Source organism: Mobula birostris, chromosome 5 (genome assembly GCF_030028105.1).
Source record: "Mobula birostris isolate sMobBir1 chromosome 5, sMobBir1.hap1, whole genome shotgun sequence".
Classification (NCBI taxonomy): Eukaryota; Metazoa; Chordata; class Chondrichthyes; order Myliobatiformes; family Myliobatidae; genus Mobula; species Mobula birostris.
Window position 1 is genome coordinate 74,549,760 of NC_092374.1, and position 26,401 is coordinate 74,576,160.

At 40.7% G+C, this 26,401-nt stretch overlaps 1 protein-coding gene across 2 annotated transcripts in view; it reads left to right on the plus strand.

Moving 5' to 3' along the window:
• Positions 1–26,401, plus strand: part of jak2b (Janus kinase 2b) — a 279,703-nt gene that overhangs the window by 8,078 nt on the left and 245,224 nt on the right. The gene's annotated exons all lie outside the window — the stretch shown is intronic.

A 26,401-nucleotide genomic window follows, 5' to 3' on the forward strand; every position in this document is an offset into this window, starting at 1 on the left:
TAGAGAGTAATGATCTTTCAAAAAGATTGGTTTCTCGCATGGTGCCTGAAGACTGGATAATTGAAAATGCCACTCCACTCTTTAAGAAAGGAAGGAGGCAGCAGAAAGGAAATTATAGACCAGTTAGCCTGACCTCAGTGGTTGGGAAGATGTTGGAGTTAATTGTTAATGATGAGGTTATGGCAAAGGACATGATAAGCGTGGATTTCTGAAGGAAAAATCTTGCCTGATGAACTCATTGGAATTATTTGAGGAGATTACAAGTAGAATAGATAAAGGGGATGCAGTAGATGTTGTAGGTTTGGACTTTCAGAAGGTCTTTGAGAAGGTGCCACACATGAGGCTGCTTACCAAGTTAAGAGCCCATGGTATTACAAGAAAGTTACTGGCATGGTTAGAGCATTGGTTGATTGGTAGGAGGCAGCGAGTGGGAATAAAAGCATCCTTTACTGTTTGGCTGCCCAGTGACTAGTGGTGTTCTGTAGGGATTGGTGTTGGGACTGCTTTTCATGCTGTATATCAATGATTTAGATAATGGACTAGATGGCTTTGTTGCCAAGTTTGCTGATGATACGAAGATTGGTGGAGAGCAGGTAGTGTTGAGGAAACAGAAAGTCTGTAAAAGGATTTAGACAGATTAGGAGAATGGGCAAGAAAGTAGTAAATGTTGGAAAATGCATGCTCATGTACTTTGGTAGTAGAAATGTGTGGACTATTTTCTAAATGGGGAGAAAATGGAAAAGTCTGAGATGCAAAGGGACTTGGGAGTCCTTGTGCAGAACACCCTAAAGGTTAACACAGGTTGAATCAGTGGTGAGGAAGACAAATTCAGTGTTAGCATTCATTTCAAGAGGTCTAGAATACAAGATCAGGGATGTGATGCTGAGGCTTTATAAGGCACTGGTAAGGCCTCACCCTTGAGTACTGTGAACAGTTTTGGGCTTCTCATCTAAGAAAAGATGTGCTAGCATTGGAGAGGGTTCAGGGGAGGTTCACAAGGATGATTCTGGGAACGAAGGGGTTATCATATGAGTAATGTTTGATTGCACAAACACGAGGAAATCTGCATATGCTGGAATTTCAAGCAACACACATAAAAGTTGCTGGTGAACGCAGCCGATCAGGCAGCATCTATTGGAAGAGGTACAATCAACGTTTCGGGCCGAGACCCTTCGTCAGGACTAACTGAAAGAGGAGCCAGTGAGAGAGTTGAAAGTGGGAGGGGGAGCCAAGAGCTGGACAGTTGATTGGCAAAAGGGATATGAGAGGATCATGGGATTGGAGGCCTAGAGAGAAAGGGGGAGGGGGGAAGCCCAGAAGATGGGCAAGGAGTATAGTGAGAGGGACAGAGGGAGAAAAAGGAGAGAGAGAAAAAGAATATATATAATATATACCTGCCCCTCGTACCCCATCCGTTATTTATTTATTTATTATTATTATATTTTATATATGTCTTCTATCATTTTGGATCTCCCCCTGCCCCTCCCACTTTCAAATCTCTTATTGGCTCCTCTTTCAGTTAGTCCTGATGAAGGGTCTCGGCCGGAAACGTCAACTGTACCTCTTCCTATAAATGTTTGATTGCTCTGGGTCTGTGCTTGCTGGAAGTTAGTAGGATGAGGGGGGGATCTCATTGAACCCTTTCAAATATTGAAAGGCCTAGACAGAGTAGATGTGGAAAGGATGTTTCCCATAGTCTAGGACAAGAGGGCATAGCCTCAGGACAGAAGGGTGTCCATTTAAAACAGAGATATGAAGAAATTTCTTTGGCCAGAGGGTGGTGAATTTGTGGGAGTTATTACCACAGGCCACTGAGAAGGCCAGGTCTTTGTTTTTGGTTATTTAATGCAGAGCTTGATAGATTCTTGATTGGACACAGCATCAAAGGTTATGGGGAGAAGGCCTGGAAGTGGGGCTGAGGAGGGGAAAACGATCAACCATGACTGAATGGCGGAGTAGTCTTGATGGGCCAAATGGCCAAATTCTGGTCCTATATTTTATGGTCTTATGATCCTTACACACGTACAGCATTGTATTGCAATTCAGTGCAGATGATTCCCACATATAGTTAGGGGTGAGCTTTGGAAGTATTGTATTGGATTCCTAGAAAATGGTACTTGTATCAATTTTCCATAATGCAATGCCACGTCAGCTGCTCATGTGTCGTGAAATGTGAGTTGAAACGAAAACTAGATTTGGTATTTAGTTATTAACTTCCTTCGCATAAAACCATGAGAACAAATTTTTTTTTCAAATTTACGAATTCTCTGGGTTTGAATTTCTGTTATGCATACAGGGGTTGCCTATACAAATAAGTTCTAGGCCAATCAAATCCAGTTTTATGATAAAGAATGCCTAAATTAAATATATATCTTTAGATATTCATTGAAATCTGCCACTATTTTTCTTGAAAAGCATTATAGATGCAGAAGTCCAATCAACTTAATTAGAAACTTAACTAGATTTTGTAAAAAGGAACAAACTGCTGTCATTTCTGATAATGAAGAAACAATATGATTGGTATTACTGTTCAAATGCTCAGTAACATTATTGCTAGTTATAATATGAGTCTGCTCACAGTCAGCTATACAAATCAGTACAGTTTTTAAAAAAATTCTGGGGTAGAAATTCATCCTCTTGTTGATTGTGCTAAATGAACAAGCTGCTGGTGTGTCTGGTTTGAACATAGTTTCTGAAATTTGGAGCAATTGCCAGTGGAATTTAAATTCTGAAGAAGAGTGTAAACCACATACATACATACATAACATAACAATCACTTGAATTCAGCACATAGAGCTAGTTAGGATTTTCTACTCTGCTTTTTCTGCTCATGCATTAGGGTTTTTATTCAGCACCTAAGTATTAGAGTAAAGCTGTAACTTGGTTATACACAGTGGACAAACAAGAAGATGAGAAGGGCAGATGGGGGCAGGAGAACGATGAAATTACGCACAATTTGACCAGTCAGACATTGAAATCACATTTCTTACAACCTGGCTCATTAAATTCACAATATAAATGTATATTTTCTGGTAAAAATAGCAATTCCAACAATTTAAAATATAGTGGATTTTGATTAATCGGGATACATCGGGACCACTACATTTTGGCCCAATTAAATGGCTGTCCCAATTAGCCAAAGTTTCATGGAAATTATTTTTTAAAAAGTATTTAAAAATGACCTCATTAACAATTTCCATTTAACTGAGTAACAATTTATGTATTTACATCAAATACAAAACAAATTAGGATACTACCAATACTTCTACTGTACTATATTACCTCTACTGTGTTTGTATATCTGTACCCTTGTATTGCTACTGTGATACTGTAATTTCCTTTGGTATCAATAAAGTATCTATCTATAAAACTGTGTATTAGTTCCTAATAGTTACCAGTGGAAGAATTCATCCAGTGTACGTTGCTGTGTTCTTTTGTTTGTCAGTATATGAACAAATGAGTGCAGATAATGGACTAGCTTTATATAATGCTTTTGATGATTGCATCTTCTAAATCTTCATTTTCATTTTAACGTTCAAGATGATTGTCAGTACTTTCAAAATCTCCATAGTCCTAGCTTGTTGAATTAGTGAAATATTTTTATTTTCATTTCCAGCATCTCCAGGCCCACATGCTTGAAACCACTGTGAGGAAAACATTTCCAAATTGCCTTACAGCTTATTTCTGCTTTTTGAACACAAACACACATAGCTGACAGTATTTAAGAATTGTTCACTCCAAATATGGTGTAGTGTCTAACGACTACACAGGTGCATGTGAAACTTTGGGAACAGTCACCTGTCCCATTTAAGTGGAATAGAAGAAGAAAGCCCTTAACTCAGAGTGGAGTCATCGGGACACCGTAATGACGGCGTTTTTTTTGCAAGCTTTCTTATTTTTATGAGGCCGAGTTGCTAGCTCGACGCACAACCTAGCACGGATGGAGAGCGTGCAAGGGAGCCAGCTGGATTTGAATTCAGGAGCCTTCGCTCCGAAGTCCGGTGCTGATGCCGCTACACCACTAGCCGGCAAATTAAGTGGAATACTGTACTGTCCTAAATAAACTAGGAATCCCAGCTATTTTCTCTGTTAGTTTTTGTTCCTCATTTCACTCTCACCCTGACCTCTAATGATACCTAACATAGGGTTACCAAAGAGAATCTCATTTTAAGTGTATGTATGGTACAGTCACTGGGGCTTTAATATTGAATTTGTCGTTTTTATTCTCTCCATGGATGTGGTTGTACCTGTTTTTTGTTCTGTGTTGTATGCTGATGGTTCTAAAGACTTGAATATTTACTGCCAACTAACTACATAATGCAATATTTCTGTGACCGGTTTAAGATGGTGTTGATGAAGCCCAGCGACTACTTACTGGCAGCAAACAAAACAAAGAATATAACTAAAGTGTCTATTAATACCACTTTTTCTTGTAAGTCATCAAATCATTATCGCAAACAATGGAGAGATGAGTGGAGGCGAGGCTGAGTTGAGGATCAAATTATGCAGGTGTGAGGCGAGGTTGAGGCACGTACAAGGCAAAGTTGGGGTGAGGTCAAGGCAGAGGAGAGGCAGATTCGAGGCCCATCCACCTAAACCGAAGCAATTTACCCAAGTTGAATGAGTAGGCAAATGCACAGCAGGTAAATTATAACATGGATAAATGCAAAGGGTTCCACTGAATAGGCAAAGCAGAAATAGTCATGGGTGGTAAAATGGTGTATAAAAGGACCCTAGAGTTTTGGATTAATACACCATGGAAACAGGACATTCAGTGAACTTGTCCATACTAGGCCATTTTCCTATAATTAGCCTATTTCCCTCTTAAATCCCCCTTATTGATGTACTTACCCAAATGTTTTTAAAATGTTATTATATCTGCCTCAATCACTTTCTCTGGCACCTCGTTCCATATATGTACCACCCTCTCCGTAAAGAAGTTACCCCTCGGGCCCCTTTTAAATGTTTTGGTTCTCACCTTAAACATAAATATTCTAGATTTTTGAGTTTGTCTTGGGGAAAAAAAGTGCATTCTCCCTAAATATACCCTTAACAATCTTGTACACCCCTATTAGTTCACCCCCTCAGCCTCCTACTTTCTAGGGAATATAGCCCACCTCTTCCCATAACTCAGTCCTTTGAGTCCTGGCAGCATTCTTGCAAAACTTTGCTTTTTTTTCCCCAGTTCAATGGAGTCTTTCCTACAACAGGGCAACCAAAACTCCAATTCTCAAAAAGTGGTCTCACCAATGCATGGAAATGCAACTGTAACATATTATCCCAACTCCTATAGTCATTGTCTCAGCTGATGAAAACCAACATGCTAAGCACCTGCTTTATCACCCTGTTCCACTTGTGATGCTGCTTTTAGGGAGCATTACAATGGAGAGTGTTATGAAACAGGCAAACCTGGGAGTAGAAGTACAATGGAACATTTAAGGAAATGGAGGATATATTGTTGATATTTCTAACTACTACAAGTAATTGTTATTATGGTTTCAAATGTTCACTAGGGTTTGAAGCAAGCCTGTAATTCCAGCAAGTTGTTAAGAAAGATGAACAGACATCAGGAAATGAGTTGGAAATAAATTTAGTCAAGAAGTAGAAATAAGTTCCTGAATATTTTGAGTTTTTTAACCTTTTTTAAAGAGAGATTTGAGAAGTCTCTATTTGCTGGAGGTAACATAACATGGGTAAATGAGAATAGCACACACAAAATGCCGGAGGAACTCAGCAGCCCAGGCAACATCTATGGAAAAGAATACTGTCGACGTTTTGGGCCGAGACCCTTCAGCAGGACTGTGGTCTCAGCCCAAAATGTCAACTGTACTCTTTTCCATAGATGCTGCCTGGCCTGCTGAGTTCCCCCAGCAGTTTGTATGTGTTGCTTGGATTTTCAGCATCTGCAGAATTTCTCTTGTTTGTGATGGGTAAATGAGATCCTACACCTTCTGAGCTGTATCTCGCTTTGCCGAAGCAGTCGTTGTTCATTTGTGAAATTAGATGATAGAAAACCCGTAACACTCAGAAGACCAAAGAGATCATTGTGGACTTCAGGCATGCTAGGAGCCACACTCATGTCCCCACCTACATCAACAGAGTTGCAGTGGAGCGTGTATCAAGCTTCAAATTCCTTGGTGTCCAAATTCCCAAGGATCTCATCTGGTCCCTGAACTCCTCCAACCTGATCAGAAAGGCACAACAGCACCATTATTTCCTGCGGAGTATCAGGAAAGCTCACCTCTGTCCCAGGATATTGATGGACTTTTACCACTGTACCATTAAGAGCATACTCACCAACTGCATCTCGGTGTGATACGGCAATTGTCTCGTATCGGACCGCAAAGCACTCCAGCGTGTTGTGAAAACTGCCCAGGGGATTATCGGCACTCAATTGCCCACCATTGAGAACATCTACCATAAACGTTGCCTGGGTAGGGCGAAAAGCATTATCAAGGATGCATCTCACCTTAACCATAGACTTTTTACTCTCCTCCCATCTGGTAGGCACTGCAGGAGCCTCCACTCCCACACCAGCAGGCACAGGAAGAGCTTCTTCCCTGAGGCTGTGACCCTGCTGAACCTCACGTCACAGCGCTAAGCAGTATTGCACCCATATTGTACTGTCTCAGTACTTTTATATTTGTGTGCTGTAGCACTTACTTTTTATTCGCAGTTATTTTGTAAATAACACTATTCTTTGCATTTCTGGTCAGATGCTAACTGCATTTCATTGGCTTTGTATTTGTACTTGACACAATGACAATGAAGTTGAATCTAATCTAGGAAGACATTGGGAAAAGCACTCTTGATGCTCTTTAGTTTTGCACTTCTGGCTCAAAGACTGGTTGTAATTCCCCTACCATCGTCCTGAGTGAAGTCATCAAAATTTTACCTGAAAGATGATGCTGCGAAATTCTTTACCTTCACAGCTTAATTCCTGAGTGAGTTATTTTGGATGTTGTCGTGCAGGATCCTTTTTCATATCAATTCAGGTTCTGTATGTGATTGTAAAACGCTTTGAAAAAAATTGTTTGAGTTTTCAGTGTTTGGAGTATTTTGTCCAGGAAAAGAGAAGAAGATGACATGATCTCATAGAGAACATAAAAGTCTTTGAGAGGGTTTGACAGAGTAAATGTCAGTATAACTCAGTATAGCTCTGAATGCAATTCTGATGCCTTTAAAGACTATGCACTGTAAGGAACTACCATTGATAATTTGAAATCCAGTTTACTGGCCAGGTTTCCATCACACCTATACTGGGTTAGGGAGGATTATGTGGTGATCAGAAGGGACATGAACTGGCATTGCACTAGTATTTTGGCAGTGAATCTAAAAGTGTGGAGGACTATTAGCAGCATTTTGGAGAAAGTGGGGTGTCAAGACAGGCTGTGACAGTTTGGATATTAAAGAGATGAGTGCTGGAGATCTGCATTTTCAATGGAGGAGGACAAGAATGGGGTTGTGGAATCCCTCAAAGGATAATGATTTACAAACCTGATAGAGCTCCTTTTTCAGAACCAGAATCAGACTTATTTTCACTGATTTATATGATGTGAAATTTGTGTTGTGGCTGTAGTAAGTGCAAAGACAAAATTATTATAAATTTACAAAATAAATAAATAGTGCAAAGAAAAAGGAATAATGAGGTACCCACATGAAATGCTGGAGGAACTCAGCAAGTCAGGCAACATCCATGAAGAGGAATAGGCAGTTGACATTATGGCTGAGGCCATTCATCAGGACTGGGAAGAAAGAGTTCTGATGAAGGTTTCAGTCCTAATGAAGGGTCTTATTCCGAAATGTTGACTCTTTATTCCCTTCCATAGATGCTGCCTGACTTGATAATTTCCTCCAGCATTTTGTGTGTGTTGTTCAAGATTTATAGCATCTGCAGAATTGCTTTTGTTTAGGAATAATGAAGCTGTGTTTATGGATTGTTCGGTAGACTGATGGTGAAGGGGAAGAAGTTGTTCCTAGATCATTGAATGTGGGTATTCGAGCTCCTGTACCTTTTTCCTATGGATAGCAACAGGAAGGGGGCAAGTCGTGCATGGCGAGGGTCCTTAGTGAAGAATGCTGCATTCTTAAACCACTACCTCTTGAAGATGTCCTTGATGGTGGAGAAGGTTGTGGCCATGAAGGAACTGGCTGAGTCTACAACCTTAAACAGCCTCTTGTGATATTGTATATTGGATCCTCTATAATGAGCTGTGATACAAGTCAGACTGTTCTCCACAGTACATGTGTAGAAATTTGCAAGGTTCAAACGAGAAAATCGTTAGACGCTGGAAATCCGAGCAACACACACAAAATGTAGGCCAGGCACCATCTTTGGAAAAAAGTGCAGTCGATGTTTTGGGCCAAATCCCTTCGGCAGGACTGGAGAAAAAAAGCTGAGGAGTAGATTTAAAAGGTGGGGGGAGGGGAGAGAGAAACACCAGGTGATAGGTGAAACATGGAGGGGGAGGGATGAAGTAAAGAACTGGGAATTTGATTGCTGAAGGAGCCAGAAGCCATGGAAGAAAGAAAAAGGAAGGAGGAGCACTAGAGGGAGGCAATGGGTGGGCAAGTGAGAGAGGTAAAAGGGGATGGGAAATGGGGAAGTGGGGTGGGGGGGCATTACCAGAAGTTTGAGAAATCGATGTTCATGCCATCAGGTTGGTGGCTCCCCAAACTGAATATAAGGTGTTGTTCCTCCAACCTAAGTGTGGCCTCATCACGACAGTGGAGGAGTCCATGGATGGACATAACGGGATGCGGAACTAAAATGGGTAGCCACAGGGAGATCCTGCTTGTTCTGGCAAACAGAGCGTAGATGCTCGGTGAAGAATGTCAGGTCTCACTGATATACAGGAGGCCACGCCGGGAGGGTGGGACGAAGTGTAGACAGGTAGCTATGAGAGTTTGTAATAGACATTGGTGGATAAGCTGTCTCCAGAGATAGAGACAATGAGAGCAAAAAAGTGTCAGAAATGGACCAGGTGAATTTGAGGGCAGAGTGGAAGTTGGGGGCAAAGTGTAGATGAAGTCTTTGAGGGCAGATTATTTGGCGATTTACCAAATCTCTTCAAACTCCTCGTGAAGTAGAACCACCAGCTATTTCATGTTTGCATCAATGTGTTGGCTCAGGATAGGGCCTCCAAGATGTTGGAGCCCAGGAACCTGAAGATGCTCACCCTTTCTATCGCTGACCTGTCAGTGAGGATTGGAATGTGTTCTTCTGACTTCCCCTTCCTGAAGTCCACGATCAGTTCCTTATTCTTGTTGACGTCAACTTGTCTCACTCCTGCATGCCTCCTCATTGCCATCTGAGTTTCTACCAAAAACAGTGGTGTCATTATAGATGGTGAATTTGTAGATGATGTTTGAGCTGTGCCTAGCTACACAGCTATTCGTGTGGCAAGAGTAGAGTAGTTGGCTAAGCATGCAATCTTGAGGTGCATACGTGTTGATTATCAGCAAGGAAATGTAAACACCAGTCTGTACTGATTGGTCTCCTGATGAGGAAGTCAAGTGTCCAATTGCAGAAGTAGGTACAGAAGCCCAGCTTTTAAAGCTCGCTGATGCAACTTTGTTTTAGTATGCAGCTATATTGAAAATTATACTGACTTTATCTTGTACATATGCAAAAAGTAGTTTGAACTAATGGAAAAAAGTAGAACAAAGTATAGTTTTCATAAGAAATGTTAAGTCTGGTATGGTAGTACATCAAGTACAAATATAGGTTATTATAATATTGGGTTAAGATAACTGGAAACTAATCTCCAATTAAAACTAAACATGTTTATACAAGTGTACAGGGCTTTTACTACTACGGATGGAAGATAAATTTTTATCGTGCTTACAATTTGTGATGCTCATGAATTACAGTAGCCTGTCAGCTGCAATTCAGTTCAATATTAGAACAAGCTCCCATAATATTGAAGTCCAACTTGTGTTTGTTCCTTCAAATTACCAGCTTGGTTTTTTCTCTATCCAGTTGCTCTTTCCTACCAGTTTTCTGTGTTTTTGATGCATTTCATTGCAATACTATGGAAATATGGTTACCATATCAAGTGTAATGTGTGTACTGTCCTTTCTGACTTATGGGCTGAGTTGACTTACAAATGTCTGTAGAAATGGAACCTGTTCATTATCCAGGTATGTTCTGGACTACCTGCTACCTTCAGCTATTTTATATAACTCACTACTTGTATTGTACGTGTACTCGTAATGCTGAACAGTATCGCGTGCATTGCCAGCAAAGAGAAAATTTCTTCTCAAAACTTCTTGATAGCTTCAATCAAGAGATTTAAAAAATTTGTTATCAAGTCTTTTCAGACTCTGTTTGTAATTTAAATCTGGTGTTCGTAACTTAAATCTTATGTTCTTGAGATTTTGACTTTCCTGCTTTCTCTTTATGTTTTCCTCAATGTTTGTGATCAGTCAGCTAAAGTTTCAACGTGATTTAGAACCAAGAATTGTTCAGTGTTTCAACCCCCAGTGTTGGATAATTTAACCCATATGAGCAATTTTTTTTGTGTATGTGTGTGTGCCATACTCTGCCAGAGCCTCGGCGACCACTTTTCAAGTGGTCGTCTTGGGGGGAAGATTCTGTGAGTGGTCCCCCACGTCTTTCTCACAGCACAGTTTTTTTTAACGAGGCTGAGTTGCGAGCTCAACACTCAACCCGGCATGGATGGAAAGCATGGCTGGGAGTGGCCCGACTGGATTCGAACTTGGGAACCTTTGATCCACAGTCTGGCGCTAATGTCACTGCGCCACCGGTTGGAATTTCCAAATGAGCAAATGGAATTTCCAGATTTGCTGATATAATCAGATTTAACTTTTAAAGTTGACTTCTGGTTTAAGATGGCGCTAGTTCAAAAGGCAAGAAATTTGAACTAAAGACTGTAAATTTTAGTAAATTATCACCGCAAATAATGAAGAGGCAAGTGAAGGCGAAGTGAATTTGAGGGCTGAACTGTGTTGGTAAGTTGCAGAATCGATGTGAATGGAGTGGGCTGCTTAGGAGAAGCCGAGACAGAGGAGTTCCATTGCCCATACGACTGGCCTAGGTGTGAGGTCGGATTGCTTTGGGTGCAGAGCTGATTTGGGAAAAATCAAGAGTGGCTTTGGGCTGTGTAGAAAAATCTGGGCCTGGAGCAGGTCACTGGGCAGTATGTTCTAGGCCTGGAGACTTTCGCTGCAGCGGTGTCCAGGTCCAAGTGCAAGGTACAATAAGCTGTTTGGACAATTTAAAAGATATACTGGAAAGACCCCTGTATATTGGAGGTGAGAGCCAATTTTGCTTGTTCTCCCATGATGGTGACTCCTCTCCGCATGGTCCTGAGGCTATGAAAGCTGCTGTGATCGGTGCATCCTAATATAATGGACTGATACTGAGGCTTGGGCCTTTTCTGGGTTGCTTTGGAGTTTGGATCTAAGGACTCGTTTTGATTTGGAATGTCATTGCTTGCTTCTATTTTTGATGATTTGTGTTTTGTTTCCCCCTTTCTCTGTGCATTGGGTGTTGGGGTTTATTTTGTTTAATTGGGCTCTTTCGGGTTTCCTGCTTTGTGGCTGCAAGCAAAGAAATCTCATGGTCGTATAATTTATTCTTTGATAATAAATGTACTTTGAAACAGTAAAACAAATAATGCCTGGAATATGCAACATACAAAATGCTGGAGGAACTCAGCAGGCCAGGCAATATCAATGGAAAAAGAGTATGTTTTGGGCTGAGACTCTTTCATCAGGACTGGAAAGGAGGAGGAGAAGTCAGAGTAAGAAGGTGAAGAGAGGGGAAGAAGAAGCACCAGGTGGCAGGTGATAGGTGAAACCGGGAGAGGGGGAGGGAGTGAAGTAAAGAGCTGGGAAGTTGATTGGTGAAAGAGATAAAGGGATGGAGAAGGGACAATCTGATAGAAGAGGACAGAAGACCATAGAAGAAAGGGAATGGTAAAAAGCACCAGAGAGAGTTGATGGGCAGGTAAGGAAATAAGGTGAGAGAGGGAAACGGGAATGGGAAATGGTGAGAGGGGATTGTTAACAGAAATTTGAGAAATTCATGTTCACGCCTTCAGGTTGGAGACTACCCAGATGGAATATAAGGTATTGGCCCTCCAACCTGAATGTGGCCTTATCACATCTGTAAAGGAGACCATGGACTGACATGTCAGAATGTGAATTGGAATAGGTGGCTGCTGGGAGCTCCTGCTTTTTCTGGTGGAGGGAGCAAAGGTGTTCAGCGAAGCAGTCTACCTACCTACATCGTGTTTCACCCATATATAGGAGGCTACACTGGAAGCACCAGATACAGTAAATAACCCCAACAGACTCGCATGTGAAGTGTCGCCTTACCAGGAAGGACAGTTTGGGACCCTAAATGGTAGTGAGGGAGGAAGTATAGGAGAAAGTATGGCCTTGTTCCACTTGCAAGGATAAGTACCAAAAGGGACTGAAGAGTAGACAAAGGAGTCGCCTAGGAGTGATCCCTGAGGAAAGTGGAGGGTAGAGGGAAGGGTGTGCTTAGTGGTGGGATCCTTTTGGGGATGATGGAAGTTACGGAAGTCTTGTGTTTGTGATGCCTGGAAAATGCCAGTTTTTGTTGCTGCTTAGAGTTATTTTTTAATTTGTTCTTAATAATTAGAACATGTGCCCCTTAATTTTATGTCACCAGCTGCTTGAATCACTGAGACTGAATGCCTGTGGATGTTTTGAGTATTCTGCCAACATCACACCTCCTCCTCAAACAGCCAATTTAGTTCACTTGGTGGAAGAGAACCTGATGATGTCATTTCCTTTGCAGCATATGTTTTGTTTGAAGTGTTCACTGAAACTTCCACAGCTTGAAGCCTATTGCAATATTGTTTTACTTTAATTCACTGTTTGTGTAATGTAAGGAAATTCTGTGTTTTTTTTGATTTTTCGGGCAGCTCTCCTTTTCAGTACGTGAATAATGTTTCATGTCAGTAGTTTTATCTCTTGTTATAACAACTCAGATTTATTCTCACACTTCTCAGAATCTAATTGCTTCTTGTTATGTGAACATCAGAGATGGCAGACAGAGCATTAAATTGCCTCTGTTAAAAACATGCAAATTCTAAAACAAGTGTTAAATTTTAATGACAGTTTGATAAATTGCAATTACTCTCTCATGTCTTGAACTAGTTTAGCCATTTAACCCCAATATTAAGAAAGCTCCTCTAGTAGTAGAGTATATAAACATCATTTAAAATAACCTTGGACACGTACATGGATATAGGCCAAACACAGGCAAGTGGTCCTAGCTTAGATGGGCATCTTGGTTGGCGAGGATGAGCTGGGCCATAGTGCCTATTTCCACACAGTATAAATGATTTGATAACCTTTGCTTTGATTAACAGTGATAACTTAGGCTACTACATTATCTCCTACAAGGCAGTAACACAGATAATCAAAACACCTCACAGTTCCTGTCATTTTAATATAATTTCTTCAGGATGCAGAAGAACCAAAATTGTGACAGTCAAGTATTTCTGAATTACTGACTTGCAATAAAATCATATTATTTCATGTTTAAGTTTGCAAAAGGAACCAATTCCAATTAATTATGGAAAAAATAATCTGAACATCAGGAATCTAAGTTTTATTCTTTCCCATATTCTTGCATTTTTCAAATACAGTGTAAGTATCCCACATACTTACGTATACTACACACTAAGCCTAATGCATCCTAACACTCACTGGCCTATAATTTATTTATCAATATTTTTTATGCATTGTGGGAATTTGAATGTCATTCATTTCTGGAAAATGTCATGGCTTTCTGCTAGGAAAAGAGTTCTAATTGCCAATGAAAGACCTGCTTATATTAGTATTGATCTTCTGTTATACTGAAGGCAATTATTTTCTAAGTTTTGCCACGTGGTTTTGTATTGATCTAAGTATGAATGAATGCAAGCAGAAAGAAGTTTAAGTAGAGCCTCATTTTGCAGAAACATAAATTCTTCATTGGATGTATTTATTGTAGTTTTTAAGTGCTGCTCTTTTCATGATTGTAATTATTATCAGGTGATTAAAAGGATTAATGTGAAGTAAAAGCCTATATTCTTAACAATAAATGTAACAACATATATTTGTATAATTTTTAATCATATATTTTAATAATCAGGAACAGAGCTCTGTCCTTTATTTTTATGTGGAGCAATCTGAGACAATTCTGTCTTTGCTGCCTCAGAACTAAGCAACATTGGTGTCTAACACGAAGAAAAAAATCCTAGTAAGGAAGATCAACAGATACAAAACTTTGCAGCTGTTTAAAACTCTTGTTTGACCATGCTTGGATTATTTTGTCTAGTTCTAATAATATCATTGTGGGAAGGTCGTGGAAGCTTTACATTGGGTACAGAGGAGATTTACCAGGATATTGCCTGGATTAGAGAGCATGTTTTATGAAAACGGTTTTTGCAAGCTAGGGCTTTAATCTTAAGAGTGAACAAGTATGAGAGGTGTCTTGATAGAGGTGTATTACATGATAAGAGGCATAGATAGAGTGGACAGCCAGCAACCTCTCCCCGGAGTGGCAATGGCTAATATGAGAGTGCATAATTTTGAGGTAATTGGAGGAAAGTATGGGGTTGTGGTGGAGGAGTCAGGAGTAGGTATTTATACAGAGTTGTAAGTGTTATGAAATGCACCTCTAGGGATGGTGGTAGAGGTAGATATATCAGAGACATTTTAAGAGACTCCTAAATAGTCATATGGATTAAAGAAAAATGGAGGGTTTTGTGGGAGGGAATGGTTAGAATGGTCTTGGAGTAGGTTAAAAGGTCAACACAACATCATGGGCCAAACTGCCTGTATTGTTTTATTGATAGATAAATTAGCTTTATTTGTCACCTGTACATCAAAATATTGAAATATCTGAATGGTGGCCGAATAGGAAAAGGGGAGGTGCAACGAGACCTGGGTGTCATTATACACCAGTCATTGAAAGTGGGCATGCAGGTACAGCAGGCGGTGAAAAAGGCGAATGGTATGCTGGCATTCATAGCAAGAGGATTCGAGTACAGGAGCAGGGAGGTACTACTGCAGTTGTATAAGGCCTTGGTGAGACCGCACCTGGAGTATTGTGTGCAGTTTTGGTTCCCTAATCTGAGGAAAGACATTCTTGCCGTAGAGGGAGTACAAAGAAGGTTCACCAGATTAACTCCTGGGATAGCAGGACTTTCATATGATGAAAGACTAGATCGACTAGGCTTATACTCTCTGGAATTTAGAAGATTGAGGGGGAATCTTATTGAAACCTATAAAATTCTAAAGGGATTGGACAGGCTAGATGCAGGAAGATTGTTCTCGATGTTGGGGAAGTCCAGAACGAGGGGTCACAGTTTGAGGATAAAGGGGAAGCCTTTTAGGACTGAGATGAGGAAAAACTTCTTCACACAGAGAGTGGTGAATCTGTGGAAATCTCTGCCACAGGAAACAGTTGAGGCCAGTTCATTGGCTATATTTAAGAAGGAGTTATATATGGCCCTTGTGGCTAAAGGGATCGGGGGTATGGAGAGAAGGCAGGTACAGGGTTCTGAGTTCGATGATCAGCCATGATTATACTGAATGGCGGTGCAGGCTCGAAGGGGCAAATGGCCTACTCCTGCACCTGTTTTCTATGTTTCTATGAAATGAATAGTGCAATGTGTCATTTTGCGTAAATGATCAACACAGTCCAAGAATTGTGCTGGTGTAGTCCGCAAATGTCATCTTGCTTCTGGAGCCAACATAGCATAGCCACAACTCACTAACTCTAAATGTACATCTTTGGAATGTGGAGGAAACTGGAGCGCCCAAAGGAAATTCACGCAGTCATGGGGAGAACATATACAAACTCCTCACAAACTGTAGTGGGAATTGAATCCTGATCGGTGATCACTGGCACTGTAAAGCAATTGGACTAACTGTGCTGTTTTTATGTTCTGGAGAACTGATTTAAGGGACCTTACTCAAAAGGAGACCATTATGGAATGGTTGCTCCGCTAATGGCTTAAACCACACTACGTACGAATAAGAGGTTCTAATAACATCTGATTGTACTGACTCTTAGCCCAAATAGCCACCTCTGCCCTCACAATATCTGATTGCCTGTAGGAAAAACAGAATATCAGCTCCCTTTCTAGTTTGGCTGCAGTCAAGTCAGGCCCACAAATTGCAAAAAAAGATTCCTGTTGAAAAATGATTTATGCAGACAAATATAAGTGTTCATGCAGATCAATTCACATTTCCTGGGAACATTGAGAACATTGTTGACTTAACTGGAGTGAAACAGTTACTAATTTTGTTCATGTTTTGCAAAACTTTTGCTGGAGCAGCAACAGGAACTCATGCACTCCATATTAAGGGTAACTCATACCATGAAATTAAGTAATTTGTTGCCATAGGTGGTTATCTAAGAAATTTGATTCTTTTGTCCCTTTTTTAACAGGTGTTAAGGATCATGTGAAATTCTTTCATGAACAGGTCAGCACACCTTGCATCTGCAGAATTGTTATAAACTTGAAACATTTTTCTCTTTGCAACTACTTCCTTTTTCTATAACTTATTTTTAAAATAATTTTCAGTAGCCAAATTCATTTTGCTTTTTGTGTACCCTTAATAAGCCTTCTCTGTTGATACATGAATATTCAAAAGTGCTTGCATCTTCTCCCCTGAAAACAGTGCACTGTAGTAACTGATGAAGTATTTGATGCCCCATGATATGCTTTCTGTGGATGCATCCAGAAATCAGAGATACTCTCCTTGTTCATGGCCATTTTACTGATGTTGAGTTTTGACTCAGTATTATTACGAGTATATCTTAACTGAGTACTGTACTAAGTGAAACCAGGTACCTCATGGAAAGCAACATATCCGAGCCACTGTTTTTTTCATCAATAAGTTTCTGTTTTTTGTCTGTAATGTTGCAATCCTTTAAGCTACACATGTGATTTGCTCCCAGATTATATGAGAGGAGATGTAAGTAAGTGCACAAACCCTAGATATAGTTTTCCCCTTCCTCTATTACAGTGGAATTAGCTAACTCGAAGTAGAACTGCGCAGAACTTGGAACTTCCCTTCCCATACCATACATGCCATGCTAGTTAGTAGTAATGCTCTGAATTAGTGGATTGGAGAGATGGTGAACAAATTTTGAAGTTGGCAGCTGAAGTATCTAATTACTCTGTTTATGCTAATTCTATTTTAATCACTTTTCTATTAGTGGTAGGCAGCTGTTGATCCCAGGTGATCATAGGTTTATGCCTCTGGTAGACTTTGTCCTCTCCAGGGCGCAAGCCTGGCCATACTTTTCTATTGCCCCCCCACGTATCTCATCAACCTTACTTAATTTCTAACATTCACCTATATACAGGAGGCTATCTACAATAACCAGTTAATTAACCATTCCACACTTCGTTGAGATATAGGAGGAAACCAGAGTTCTGGAGGTAACCCATGGTGACAGGGAAAATGTACAATCTCTTTAAAGACAACATCAAAGATCAGGATTGAACTTGGATTTCTGGAGCCATGAGGTCAGAGATTTCATACTGGCTGCTCCACTGTTGCCTGTAAAATTACCTTAAAGCAATTCACTGAGGTGCATTGAATGTAATATTTAAAAAAACCTCCATGGGATGGTTTATTATTTATTTTAAAATATTAATGTTTCTAGGTAAAGACACTACCAAACTAGCAATAGTATGTGCCAGATTTGATTATTTAGAACCATCCTAGCAGAACTAAACATTTTCATTTTTATTTTGTTGTAGCATCTCCAAATCAGAACAGTGTTATTTATTACTTTTAAGCAAGTATGGTAGGGTGACCTACAGGATTAAATCCATACATAGACAATTTCTGACATTTCGCTGGAAGCTTAAGTGTTCTAAGATGTGTTTAAAATGAATCTGTGTGGTAGCAAACAGTCTGGGAAGTAAGCAACTGAAGCATAAGAGGCAAGCATGTGCATCTTAAATCTTCACTCCAGCAGTCAATAATGTCAGAATAACACTAATTCTGCTCAGAAGCCTGCTTAAAAAAAAGTACTTTGACGAGTTCCACAACCAATATTCTGAACTCAACATGAGTGCCCTTTACACCATAACCAATTGCACCATTTGATTCAATTATGCTATCAGCCCAGAGTAAATGTGATGTTGAAACTATAATTTTCTGACTGACAAATTGGGAGCAGGTGGTGTTCTGCTAAAGGTCTAAAACTTGACCAGAAGACATAGAAGCCGAATTAGGCCATCCGGCCCATCGAAGAACATTAGTTCGCAGCCTCAGCTCTATGTGTTTCCAGACCAAAGAGATTTCATAAGTTTTGAGCATGTCTGAGAAGAAGAGTTATCCAGTTTTTGAAAATTACAGAGGGATCTTGCTTTGGTCTGGTGCATTGAAAGTTATTACCAAAGTCATCTTTAAAGTGCATCCCACATTGACCTTTTCAGCCAGATCAATACCTGTGGAACTGAAGTGGACTGCCCAGGAAGGAAGAGGACAGGCCACACCACAGTGCTTGAAGTGGGGAAATTATATTTGCTGCTTTTTATTATTTAAACTTTAAATGATCCAAGTAGTTTCCTTCAGAGTAGCAGGTAATATGCACACCATTCCTGATTCAACTATGATTTTATTACAGTAGCTTATTTTATTGACTTTGTTGATTGCATTATGAAATAATCGTACTTCTAATGTCCCAAGTATGGGAAGATGAACCCTGGGTGCCCTCCGAAGACTATGGTCAACAAACTCCTAGAAGACAGCGGCACAGCTAATGTAGATGAACTGAACACACTGATGAGGGAGAGGGAGAAGTGGAGAGTCCGTCATCGTGCCCAGCGCCGGCCCCCTAGGCCTGAGTCGACGTAGTAGTAATGTTTGTGGTATCAGAGGTCAACCTAATAGGGATTTAATATTAGTAGCTCAGATACTGCAATAGGGCTAAATGTCAGGCTATGGAAACACACTGCTATAATAGAGGAAATCTGAGATGCATGACTAAACACAGTGAGCAGCATTACTTTGAATTCTATATAAATGTCACTGAATATTTAATGTTGAAATTAATTTTATGTATTGCCTAAGAATGTGTGTGACACCAATAATTTACTTTCATGTTAATAAGATGTCATTCCTCCAGAACATAATTACTGCTGGGAGATCCTTGTAATAAATTAATGTATTTTTGTTTCTTTTATTTTCCTGCTTTAGACTTTGTAGAGAGAATTTTAAATTAGTAGATAGTGAGAGGTAGAGATTAACTCTGACTGAAATGCTGGGTTGACCAGCTTTCTGAATTTTCATCCAGTGCATTAGCTTGTATGTAGGGAAAGTAGGTTTCAGTTGTCAGTTGTGATCAGTCAGAAGAATCACAATCAGAATCAGGTTTACTATCACCGGCATGTGTCGTGAAATTTGTTAACTTAGCAGCAGCAGTTCAATCCAATACATAATATAGAAAAATAAAAAAATCAATCAATTTACAGTATACATATATTGAATAGATTAAAATTGTGCACAAAACAGAAATAATCTGTATTCGAAAAGTGAGGTAGTGTTCACGGGTTCAATGTCCATTTAGGAAACGGATGGCAGAGGGGAAGAAGCTGTTCCTGCATCACTGAGTGCGTGCCTTCAGGCTTCTGTACCTCCTACCTGATGGTAATAGTGAGAAAAGGGCATGCCCTGAGTGCTGGAGGTCCTTAATAATGAACACTAACTTTCTGAGACACCATTCCTTGAAAACGTCCTGGGTATTTTGTTGGCTAGTACTCAAGATGGAACCAACTAAATTTACAATCCTCTGCAGCTTCTTTCGGTCCTGTGCAGTAGCCTCTCCCATACCAGGCAGTGATGCAGCCTGTCAGAATGCTCTCCACGGTACATCTGTAGAAGTTTTTGAGTGTTTTTGTTGACATACTCTTCAAACTCCTAATGAAGTATAGTCGGGGTCTTGCCTTCTTTAGAACTGCATCAATATGTTGGGACCAGGTTAGATCCTCAGGGATCTTGACACCCAGGAACTTGAAACTGCTCATTCTCTCCACTTCTGATCCCTCCATGAGGAGTGGTATGTGTTCTTCGTCTTACCCTTCCTGAAGTCCACAATCAGCTCTTTCATCTTACTGACGTTGAGTACAAGGTTGTTGATGTGACACCACTCCACCATTTGGCATATCTTGCTCCTGTACGCCCTCTTGTCTCCATCTGAGATACTACCTACAATGGTTGTATCATCAGCAAATTTATAGATGATATTTGAGCTATGTCTAGCCACATAGTCATAGGTATGGAGAGAGTAGAGCAGTGGGCTAAGCACACACCCCTAAGGTGCACCAGTGTTGATTGTCAGCGATACTGCCCTTGTGTAGATTTTGCACAAAAACTTATGCCAGTATGTCAATTATTTTCACTTTGGGGTTATGATAGGATTGTATTAAATAATTCACTGAGGTATGATGTACAGGATACCCACTTCGAGGTCAAAAAGTAATTTCAAGTACTCTTCAAAGTACTTGTTCCCAGAGTTACTATCATTCGTATGTTTGGAAGTCTTCTTTGCAAAGCTTTGATTCATCAGATGTGCATAGCCACTTCATACATTTTATTATCTTGGACTGTAGAAGAGGTTCAAATGACCAGCAAGAGTAGGAACAGTGTTAATGCTTGGATTGGAAAGGATAACAACATCAGCACAAGTTCAAGTTCAGGCTATTGTCATCCAACCATACACATGTATACCACCAAATGAAACAATGTTCCTCCAGACCAAGGCAAATAATACGGTACATATAACTCACATGTAACACAAAAAGTAATATTAGCACAAATAAATTAACAATAATAAGGTGCATTTGCAACACAAGTTAAAAAGTAAGCAGTATAATTATACTGGCGCTTCATATGTGATGAGACCTGGGTGGTGGCAGTAGTTCAGTAGTCTTACCGCCTGAGAAGCTGTTTCTCATCCTAACAGTTCTTGTCCTGATGCAATGGTGATCCTGCCTGATGGTAGGGGCAGTCAAAGAGATTGTTGAACGGATGGTAGGGATCACTGATGATGCTCGGGGCCCTGCATATGCAGCGCTCCTGATAGATATCTTTGATGTGTGGAAGAGAGACCCCAGTGATCTTCTTGGCAGTTCTCGCAATCCTTTGTAGGAACTTGCAGTCAGTTGCCTTGCAATTCCCATGTCAGTAAATGATACAGCTGGGCAGGACACTCTTGATGGTGCTCCTGCAAAAATTGGCTAGAATGGGGGTGGGGGAAGCCTCACTTGCTTCAATCTCCTCAGGAAGTGAGGGGAGAGAAGATGGCGGTGCGACGGCAGCGCGCGCGGCTACTTTGGTGATGAATATCTGTTATCTGTCAAGTAGGGGGCCGTGCACAATCCTGATTTGATGGAGACAGATGTGAAAGCACAGCGGAACATCTAGAAAACTTCTGAAATGCCACTTCACTGCTGCTGTTACTGTGTGGTAACTGGAATCTCCGGAGCTGTAGGCCCCGAAATCCTCGGCTTTGCGTGTTTCAGCAGCCGGGGAGAGGTCGAAGGTGTTCAGCAGAGAATGGCGCTCGGGAGGCTGTATCGGAGAGGCTGCTCGGAAACTCTGAGTTTTTGGATGGATGGACTCAGGGTCGGCTGCGGTCGGCTGCTTCCAAGGTATTGGCAAGTTGACGGTGCCTGGAAGTTTATGACAGGGAGTTTCTCCCTTTTGCCGCCTGCTATCGGGGACTCGGGAGTGAATCAACTCGGGACTTCGTGACTTTTTTTTTACTGAGCCCATGGTCTGTTCTTTATCAAATTATGATATTGTTTTGCACTGCTGTAACTATATGTTATAATTATGTGGTTCTGTCAGTGTTACTCTTTGGTCTGTCCTGTTTTCTGTGATATCACTCTAGAGGAACATTGTATCGTTTCTTAATGCTTGTATGCATTTCTAAATGACAATAAAAGAGGAGTGACTGTTCTCATAATCTAAAAAAAGTGGAGATGTTGTTATGCTTTCTTGACCAAAGAGGTAATGCTGAGGGACCAGATGAGATCATCTATTATGTGCACTCCCAGAAGCTTGGTGCCCCTGATTCTGTCCATGGAGGAGCAGTGTATATGCAGTGAGGAGTGGTTAGTCTGACCTTCCTAAAGAGTGTGACTTTCTGCTCAAATAGGCATTAACGTAGGTGATAAGCATATCAAAAAAGTGCCATTGTTCTCAGCTTTCTTGTCCTGGTGAAGTCGGTGAATTGCTTGTTGCATTGGATTCATAAAGAGGCAGCCAAACTCCTGTTTCTCCAGTCACACCATCTATATAACAGAGGGCCTCTTCCTGCTTTCTTCCTCCAAACCTTTTACCACCCCCAGTAGCACTCCCGGCTGGGCATTTCAAAGTGGGTGTGCTCCTTTCCATCTGAGTTTCACCCCAACAGGTCATCATTATTTAAAAACGCAAACACGAGGAAACTGCAGATACTGGAATTTCAAGCAACACACTTAAAAGTTGCTGGTGAACGCAGCAGGCCAGGCAGCATCTCTAGGAAGAGGTACAATCGACGTTTTGGGCCGAGACTCTTTGTCCTGACGAAGGGTCTCGGCTGGAAACGTTGACTGTACCTCTTCCTAGAGATGCTGCCAGGCCTGCTGCGTTCACCAGCAACTTTTATGTGTGTTGCAGGTCATCATTATTACCTGTTGATCAACTTGATCATGGACAAGGATAGATCTGGTCCTAGGGTTAAGGTTCTGAACTGGAAGAAGGCCAAATTTGAAGAAATGAGAAAGGATCTAAAAAGCGTGGATTGGGACAGGTTGTTCTCTGGCAAAGATGTGATCGGTAGGCGGGAAGCCTTCAAAGGAGAAATTTTGAGAGTGCAGAATTTGTATGTTCCTGTCAGGATTAAAGGCAAAGTGAATAGGAATAAGGAACCTTGGTTCTCAAGGGATATTACAACTCTGATAAAGAAGAAGAGGGAGTTGTATGACATGTATAGGAAGCAGGGAGTAAATAAAGTGCTTGAGGAGTATAAGAAGTGCAAGAAAATACTTAAGAAAGAAATCAGGAGGGCTAAAAGAAGACATGAGGTTGCCTTGGCAGTCGAAGTGAAGGATAATCCAAAGAGCTTTTACAGGTATATTAAGAGCAAAAGGATTGTAAGGGATAAAATTGGTCCTCTTGAAGATCAGAGTGGTCGGCTATGTGCAGAACCAAAGGAAATGGGGGAGATCTTAAATAGGTTTTTTGCGTCTGTATTTACTAAGGAAATTGGCATGAAGTCTCTGGAATTCAGGGAAATAAGTAGTGAGATCATGGAAACTGTACAGATCAAAAAGGAGGAGGTCCTTGCTGCCTTAAGGAAAATTAAAGTGGCTAAATCCCCGGGACCTGACAGGGTGTTCCCTCGGACCTTGAAGGAGACTAGTGTTGAAATTGCAGGGGCCCTGGCAGAAATATTTAAAATGTCGCTGTCTACCGGTGAGGTGCCGGAGGATTGGAGAGTGGCTCATGTTGTTCCGTTGTTTAAAAAAGGATCGAAAAGTAATCCCGGAAATTATAGGCCAGTAAGTTTAACGTCGGTAGTAGGTAAGTTATTGGAGGGAGTACTAAGAGACAGAATGTACAAGCATTTGGATAGACAGGGACTTATTAGGGAGAGTCAACATGGCTTTGTGCGTGATGGGTCATGTTTGACCAATCTATTGGAGTTTTTCGAGGAGGTTACCAGGAAAATGGATGAAGGGAAGGCAGTGGATATTGTCTACATGGACTTCAGTAAGGCCTTTGACAAGGTCCCGCATGGGAGGTTAGTTAGGAAAATTCAGTCGCTAGGTATACATTGGAGAGGTGGTAAATTGGATTAGACATTGGCTCAATGGAAGAAGCCAAAGAGTGGTAGAGAATTGCTTCTCAGAGTGGAGGCCTGTGACTAGTGGCGTGCCACAGGGATCAGTGCTGGGTCCATTGTTATTTGTCATCTATATCAGTGATCTGGATGATAATGTGGTAAATTGGATCAGCAAATTTGCTGATGATACAAAGATTGGAGGTGTAGTAGACAGTGAGGAAGGTTTTCAGAGCCTGCAGAGGGACTTGGACCAACTGGAAAAATGGGCTGAAAAATGGCAGATGGAGTTTAATATAGATAAGTGTGAGGTTTTGCACGTTGGAAGGACAAACCAAGGTAGAACATACAGGGTTAATAGTAAGGCACTGAGGAGTGCAGTGGAACTGAGGGATCTGGGAATACAGATACAAAATTCCCTAAAAAGTGGCGCCACAGGTAGATAGGGTCGTAAAGAGAGCTTTTGGTACATTGGCCTTTATTAATCAAAGTATTGAGTATAAGAGCTGGAATGTTATGATGAGGTTGTATAAGGCATTGGTGAGGCCGAATCTGGAGTATTGTGTTCAGTTTTGGTCACTAAATTACAGGAAGGATATAAATAAGGTTGAAAGAGTGTAGGGAAGGTGTGCAAGGATGTTGCCGGGACTCGAGAAACTCAGTTACAGAGAAAGGTTGAATAGGTTAGGACTTTATTCCTTGGAGCGTAGAAGAATGAAGGGAGATTTGATAGAGGTATATAAAATTATGATGGGTATAGATAGAGTGAATGCAAGCAGGCTTTTTCCACTGAGGCAAGGGGAGAAAAAAAACAGAGGACATGGGTTAAGGGTGAGGGGGGAAAAGTTTAAAGGGAACATTAGGCGGGGGCTTCTTCACACAGAGAGTGGTGGGAGTATGCAATGAGCTGCCAGATGAGGTGGTAAATGCGGGTTCTTTTTTAACATTTAAGAATAAATTGGACAGGTACATGGATGGGAGGTGTATGGAGGGATATGGTCCGTGTGCAGGTCAGTGGGACTAGGCAGAGAGTGGTTCGGCACAGCCAAGAAGGTCCAAAAGGCCTGTTTCTGTGCTGTAGTTTCTATGGTTTCTATTTTCACTAACTGAAGGAAAATCTAGAAGTAGTATTGATGTGAATAACTTTAAAAATCTGCTCACAGTGTAGTCACATGTACATATGTGCTTCTGCAGTGACACCTCACTGCACAGATTTCTGCACCTTAAAATCAAAAGTTGTGTACCTCGATGGAGATTCTTGAGTCTGGTTAAGTATGCACATTTGTCCTTGACCTGTTCGTATAAAGACAACAGATTCTCAGTAGATAGCACTGTTCTGAAAAGGATTACTTATGATCTTGGTTGTGGCAATCCTTACATGTATAAAACTAAGTAGCAAACATCGTCCTTTCCACAATGATGGCAAAGACTGAATTTCTATAAGATATAGGAGCAGAATTAGGCCATTTGGCCCAATGAGTTTGCTCCACCATTTCATTATAGCTGATCTATTATCTCTTTCAATTGCATTCCCCTGCCTTCTTCCTGTAATCTTTGACATCTTGACTAATCAAGAATCTATCAACCTCCACTATAAATGTACCCATTGCCAACATTGGCAATATATTCCACAGATTCATCACCTACTGGCTAAAGAAATTCCACTTCCTCTCTGTTCTAAAGGGATATCCTTTTATTCTGAGGCTGTACCCTCTGGTCTGAGACACCCCCACTATAGAAACCTCCTCTCCACATCCACTCTATCTAGGCCTTTCAATATTTGATGGGTGTCAATGCAATCCCTCCTTATTTTTCTAAACTCCAACGAGTACAGCCCCAAAGCCATCAAATGCACCTCATATGTTAGATCTTTCATTCCTGCGAGTTCTCAGGAACTTCCTCTGAACACCCTCCAATAGTAGCATATCCTTTCAGAACAAATGTGTGTGTGTGTATAATCCTTTCCGTCACATAGGTACTGCTTGACCCACTGAATTCCCAAGATTCCATTTTTTTTTGCTCCAGATTCAATTTTTTTTTGCTCCAAGTACCTTTTATTTGCTCCAGATTCCAGCATTTTCAGTCTCTTCTAGTGAAGTGGATATTTTTTTCTCATGGTGAACTATTGTTCCTAGTTGCTTGAATCTTGTAAGTTGTTTAAATCTTTTGCTATTAATATATTGCCCTGTGGTTAATTTTGTTACTTTTATTAGCATACAGTTGTTGAATTAGGATGTTAATTTTTTCCACGTTTACGGCAGCTTATCACGAAATCTGCAAAGAAGGATGTTTATGTTTTTGCAATGATGCAATCTTCAATGTTGTTTTGTATAAGGTAGATAGCCTGTTGCATTTTTATGCTTGAGGTTGACTTTTTAAAATAATTAGATATTTGTCATTGGTTTAGAAAGGCACTAAGTATTAGTCTTAGTGGAAAGAAGAATGTAGTTGGACTGCTTTATGATTCTAGGTAGATCAGTGAAGAACTATAAGTATAGACGAATGGGAGGTAAATGTGAGATTGGCAAAGACAAGGCTGTCTTCAGCAGAATTACA